This window comes from Gossypium arboreum, chromosome 8, assembly GCF_025698485.1.
Source record: "Gossypium arboreum isolate Shixiya-1 chromosome 8, ASM2569848v2, whole genome shotgun sequence".
In the NCBI taxonomy this organism is placed as follows: domain Eukaryota; kingdom Viridiplantae; phylum Streptophyta; class Magnoliopsida; order Malvales; family Malvaceae; genus Gossypium; species Gossypium arboreum.
Genome location: NC_069077.1, coordinates 54,762,805 through 54,769,773, shown reverse-complemented (window position 1 = coordinate 54,769,773; position 6,969 = coordinate 54,762,805). Strand labels below are relative to the sequence as shown.

General features: G+C 36.0%; 1 non-coding gene across 1 annotated transcript; it reads left to right on the top strand.

Moving 5' to 3' along the window:
- Positions 1-1,614: 1,614 nt before the first annotated feature.
- On the top strand, positions 1,615-1,719 carry LOC128279598 (small nucleolar RNA R71). The gene has a single exon (XR_008269799.1). It is a non-coding gene; the product is annotated as a small nucleolar RNA R71 (small nucleolar RNA).
- Positions 1,720-6,969: the final 5,250 nt, after the last annotated feature.

Sequence of the window (6,969 nt, the reverse complement as noted above, 5' to 3'; positions counted from 1 at the left end):
TGTAATCATCTCGATCAATAGTCTTTTTGACAGAATCATGAGCTTGGAGTTTAATCATGTCATCGCCTACCTGAAGTATTAACTCACCTATACCAACATCAATAATAGTCCTAGCAGTTGCTAAAAAAGGTCGTCCTAAAATTAAAGGAATATCACTATCCTCATCGATATCCAAAATAACAAAGTCTACTAGAAATATAGATTTGTCGATTTTAATGAGCACATCCTCAATTATACCCCTAGGAAATCTAATGGTTTTATCAGCCAATTGAACGCTCATCCTAGTTTGTTTGGGTTTCCCAAAACCTAGTTGTTTAAACATTTTATAAGGCATAACATTAATACTTGCCCCTAAATCAGCTAAAGCATTGTTAACATTCAAACTACCAATTAAACAAGGAATTGTAAAACTCATTGGATCTTCTAGTTTGTTGGGTAGCTTGTTTTGTAGAATAGCTGAGCAGACTGCATTTAACTCCATATGTGATGACTCATCTAACTTTCGTTTGTTTGATAAGAGCTCCTTTAAAAATTTAATTGAGTTGGGCATCTGCAAAAGAGTTTCAACAAACGGTAAGTTAATATGTAACTTTTTAAGTAGTTTAAAGAATTTACCGAATTATTCATTTGTGCGGTCTTTCCTATTTGCATTGGGATATGGTATACGAGGTTTATACTCTTTGCTTACCGGCTTCTGTGTACCATGATTCATCTCATCCTTACCATTACTTACCACAGCTTCGTGCCTTATTTCAAATGTAGATTCAACTAACCCTTCTTCGTCGCTCACAGTGATGGCCTGAAGTTGCTCCCTTGGGTTAGTTTCTATGTTATCGGGCAAGCTACCTTGTGGTCTTTCAGAGATCAACTTAGCCAACTGTCCTATTTGATTCTTGAGTCCTTGAATCGATGCCTATTGATTTTTAATTGCAGTTTCAGTGTTTTGAAAATGGGTTTTCGCCACTGAAATAAACTTCGTCATCATCTCTTCAAGGTTCGGCTTTTTCTCTTGCTGGTAAGTTTGTTGTTGGAATCCTGGAGGTGGTGGTGGTCTCTAATTTCCTTGACCATCCCAAGAGAAGTTGGGATAGTTCCTCCAACCTGCATTGTAAGTATTACTATATAAATTATTCTCTGGTCTAGAATTGTTACCCATATAGTTGGCATGTTTGTTCGTAGTACTATGGTCGTAGCCTAGGTATTCTGGATTATTTATCCTTCCTCCAACTGTTACCCATATAGTTGACATGTTTGTTCGTAGTACTATGGTCATAGGCTAGGCATTCTGGATTATTTATCCCTCCTCCATTTGTATCACACTGCATCACCGGATGCACCTGTATAGAAACACATAATGCATCAATCTTTTTATTTAAGAGATCTACTTGGTTTGATAACATGGTGACCGCATCAAGGTTGAAAACATCGGCTGATTTATTAGGCTTTGTCCTCATAACTTGCCACTGATAATTATTCAGTGACATCTCTTCAATGAACTCGTAAGCCTCCTCAGGTGTTTTATTATTTAAGGTTCCACCTGCCGCTGCATCGACCATCTGTCTCGTTGAAGGGTTCAAACCATTGTAGAAAGTTTGAAACTGTAGCCATAAAGCTAATCCATGGTAAGGGCACCTTCTCAATAAATCATTGCATCTCTCATGCATCATATAGTGTTTCTAAATCCATCTGCACAAAAGAAGAGATATCATTCCTCAATTTAGCCATTTTAGCTGGTGGAAAATATTCTCGTAAAAATTTTTCAGTCATTTGCTCCCAAGTAGTGATTAACCCCCATGGTAACGAGTTCAACCACTGTTTAGCCTTATTCCTTAATGAAAAGGGAAACAACCGAAGGCGAATGGCATTGTCAGAAACGCCATTGATCTTAAAGGTGTCGCAGAATTCCAGAAAATTTGCTAAATGAGTGTTTGGACCCTTGTCCTGCAAACCATAAAACTAAACAAACTGTTGTATCATTTGAATAGTGTTAAGTTTCAGTTCAAAATTATTTACAGCAACAGCAGTTCTAACTATACTCGATTCAGTTCTTGTTAAAGTAGGTTTAGCATAATCATACATAGTACAAGGAGCAGGATTTTGATTTACTAGATTTGCAGCAACTACAGAAGGTAGAAGATTATTCTGATTATCAGCCATCTCCTCGGTTGTAGTATGGATATCGTCCTCTCGCTCTTCCTTTATGTATTGTAGACTTCGCCTTATTTGTTTTCAGTTTCTGCGAGCTGTGCTCTCGATCTCACTGTTAAAAAGCAAAGGTCTTGACGGGTTCCTCTTAGTCATAAACAAGAGACATTTGCCAGAAGCAATTAAAAAGAAAAATTTATAAAAGAAAAATTAAACTAAAAACAAAAAGTAAATTGCGATAAAAGTAAAAATGGCTAAAGTAATAAAAATCAAGCGTTCCTAATAACTTAGTCCCCAGCAACGGCGCCAAAAACTTGATGCTCACTAAACTAACTAAAAATTTGACTAAGGCAAGCGCATCTATCGAACAGTAGTATAGTTAAGGTGAGACCGGAAATATCGTATCCACAAGGACTAAAAGTACTAGTAGTTATTATCTTTTTATTATCTAGCCTAAGAATTGAAGGGATGTTTTCTAAACTAAAGTTAATTATCTAATTAACTATGAATGCGACAGAAATAAAAGTTGAAAAATATTCTTTGGAAAACCGATGGAGAAGAGAATACCCAAGGAAGAATCCACCTAGACTTCACTTATTACTTCTGAATTAGACGATTTATTCACTTGACTCAATCCTTAGAAATCCTTGATTTATGTTATTATCTTTCTCGAGACTAAAAACAACTGACTCTAAGTTGATTAATTGAAATCTCTTTCTAATTAAAACCCCTATTGTCGCATTAACTCGACCTATGGATTCCCTTATTAGATTTGACTCTAATCCGATAGATTTATGTTGACCTACCTTTAGGATTGCATGCAACTCCGCTTAATTATGGAGGATCTACTTTTAAATATAGACTTTTGCTCCACTGAATAAGCACATCAAAGCCTGAATTAATATCTTGAAATATTAAAACAAGGATTAAATCTCACAATTAAGAATAAGAACAAGTATTTATCATATAATTCAAAAATTAATAAGATTCGTCTTAGGTTTCAACTTCCCTAGGTATTTAGGGAATTTAGTTCATAACAATAGAAGAAAATATCTCAAAATTGGGACAACAACAAAACATAAAGAAGCCCAAAGAACTTTTAAGGAAATTGAATGGAGATCTTCAGTCTTGAAGGAGGTCCTACTTCCGAGCTGATTCTGATGGCTATTCTTCAAGTATTTTCTCCTTCTACTCTCCATCCCTCTTTTTATCCTCTTCTAGGGTGTTTATATAAACTTTGGAATTCTTTCAAACCCTAAAAATTAGCCTTTTCTGAGTAGAATTAGACTTGGGTTCGACAGGGACACTGCCGTGTGCCACGCCCGTGTGAAGGTGCTCAAGCCGTGTGTAATTCTGAGTTGGTTTTTAATCAACATGGTCATGATACACTGGCGTATAGATTACCCGTGTGGAATTGCCTAGGCCGTGTGAAACACTGAATTAGGCCCATTTTGTCTCTTTTTAGCCCGTTTCTTGCTCTTTTTGCTATCCTAGCTCTGCTGAGTATAAAACATGAAATTAAAGGATTAGGAGCATCAAATTCATTAAATCTTATGATAAACCTTCCAAAAATATGCTAAGCATGGGGTAAAAATATGTATATGTTATGGTTTATCAGTCGCAACACAGAGTATGTGATGTTACAACATAGGGAACAAAATGAAAAAATTCTGATACTGCCTCCGATGTTGCGACATAGCCTAAAGATGTGACAACATACCCCTGAAGAAACCCCGAAGAAGAGCATACTGACTACGATGTCGTGACACAGGTCTTGGTGTGTCAGGACATTGACTTTGGAAGAGAAATAATTACGAGACAATGACGTTTTGGTCAACACAATCCAAATTAAAGCTCAAGAATGTCTGCTAACCTAGGGTTAAGGATGATGGCTACCTAAAATCCATAAATACGCTCATTTGGCACTTGTTTTAGACACTAACTACTTAGTCTAGAATTTCTCTCTTAAATTTTAGTCTAGTTTTTCTCATTTTCTTAGGTTTTAGTTTACTTTTGTTTTGTCTTTATTTTATTTCAAGAGATTCAATTTGTGAATGCGATTAGATGTTGTGGATTTGTTCTTGATTTCAATACAAATTAGGCATTTTCTGAATATTATATGTTCAATTAACTTGTTATGTTTATCTTTTATATCGATTTTATATTATTTACGAAAACCATGAGGAACTAATTCCTCTTTGAGGGATTAGCTTGTAGAGGTATGATGAATTAATTGTTTTGTAAGGTTACTCAATGGATCAGCTGTTCGAGAAAGAAGAAAGTAAAATAAATCCTAGGTTTGACAACCCTAGGATGTTATCAATGTGGGAATTAACCTAAAATTGGTATGGCCCATCCGTGAATGCCTTAAACCCAAGCTGGTCTAGATTGTGAGGTCAAAAGATAAGTAGTCATTGCTGACTTATTATTTTAGTGGAAGATCGAAAGATCCTACCAGGATATCGACTAGTTATTGGCGAGAAGTCTGAAGTGACAGTTGAGACAAATTACCGAAGCAAGCTAATCTACCATAATCAGATCTGATCAATTCTACTTTTTCGAATTCCCAATATATTTTGTCTTTCTTATTATTTTTATCATTAGTACAGAAATTGCAAAAACCCCTTTACGTATGTTTCGTAATATAATCTAAGTCGACTACTAATTAGATCTTGTTGTGCTTAGGTTCAAATTAGCCTAGTGTTAAGCGTCCATTAGGTATAATCCTTGGAATACTTGCCAAAGTATTTCGTTGTAATGATAAACCGTAAATTGTACATATTTTTACCCCATGTTTAATGCATTTTATAGATGATTTCTCATTAGAATTGGTGAATTCGATGCTCCTAATGCTTTAATTTCATGTTTGTACTTAGGAGAGCACCAAGAGTCAAAAGGAGCAAAAAACGAGCCAAAAAAAGGGACAAAACGGACCAAATCGAGAAATAACACGGCCTAAGCCTTGCCACACGAGCAGCTCACACACCCGTGTCTTTCGAGGGTGTCCACCAAGGCTTTCACGATTCACACGGCCTGGCCATTGGGCCGTCACATCATACAGCCGTGTCACACGGTCGTGTCCCTGCTAAGTCCGAGTTAAGTCCAATTCACCGAGACTTTAGAGGGTTTCTAGGCATTCCAAAGCCTATAAATACGCACTAGAGGAGGAGAAAAGGGGAGACGGAGAAGAGGGGTAAGGAATTACCCTAAGGAAGCCGATTGATCCATCTCAGAAGCCGGATTCATCATCAAGACTGAAGATCTCTCCTCAATTCCCCTTCAGGAGTTGTGGGTTTTCTTTATGTTTTGTATTCTTTATTCTTCTGAGATGTTTTCTTATTTAGTTATGAACTAAATCCCCTAAATACCTAAGAGGAATTGAACCAAAGACAAATCTTGTTATTATTTTTTGAATCGTATGATAAATATTTAACTCGTTCTTAATTATGTGTTTTTAATTCTTGCTTTGATATCCCAGGATACTGATTCAGGACACGCTCTTATTCAGAGGAGGAATAGACCCTGTCTAAGAGTACATTTGCCATAATTAAGCGGAGTTAATTACGCGCCTAGAAATAGGGTGATAAGATTTTTCCAGATTAGGGTGAAACCTACTAAGGGGATCCATAGATCGAGTTAATGCAACCCTAGAGTGCTAATTAGAGAAAAGTCTCGGTTATTCAATCTAGGGATTAGACGTTATTAGTCTTGAATAGGGATAATAACATAACTTAGGGATCTCTATGAAACAAGTTGAATGAATAAATAAATCGATTGAGCCGAATAACAAGTACAATCTAGGTGGATTTTTCCTTAGGTATTGTCTCAAGTCAATCGATTTTCCCAAAAGCAATTCCCCAATTATTTTCTCTGTGCGTTCTTAGTTTAAATAATTAGTTAATTAAAATAAACCATTTTATTCTTAGGGTAGATAATAAAAAGATAGTTATTACTAGTACTTTTGGTTCCCTTGGGTACGATATCCCGGTCTTGCCATTACTATACTATTGTTCGATAGGTGCGCTTGCCTTTTCGTCGTTATAATAGTTAGTCTAGGTTTGATCTTCATTATAAATATTTATTACTTGTTACGAATCACGAGATCAAGTTTTTGGCACTGTTGCTGGGGAACTGAAATATTAGGAACACTAAATTTTTATTACTTTAGCCATTTATTTTTCTTGTAATTTTATTTTATTTTATTATTTATTAATTTATTTTTTTCTCTCTCTGGGCAGGTTTTTATAGTTTATGACTAGAAGAAACCCGTCAGGACCATTACTCTTTGACGAAGAAATCGATCGTACAATTCAAAAAAATCAAAGAGAAATAAGGCGTAGTTTACGATACATGGAGAACGAGCGAGAAGACGATACTCAACCCCCAACTGAAGATATGGTCGAAAACCCAGGCGATCAGCTGCCTCCTGCAATTGCAGCTAATCAAAATCCTGCTCCACGTACTATGTATGATTATACTAAACCTTCTTTAACAGAAACTGAGTCTAGTATAGTTAGACCTGCTATTGCTGTGGATAATTTCGAACTAAAACCTAACACAATTCAGATGATACAGCAGTTTGTTCAGTTTGATGGTTTGTAGGATGAGGATCCCAACACGCACTTGGCAAATTTTCTTGAATTTTGCGATACATTCAAAATCAATGGCATTTCTGATGATGCCATTCATCTTCGGTTATTTCCCTTTTCACTGAGAAACAAAGCTAAACAGTGGTTGAACTTGTTACCACGAGGGTCTATCATTACCTGGGAACAAATGACCTAGAAATTTTTACTAAAATATTTTCCGCCGGCTAAAACGACT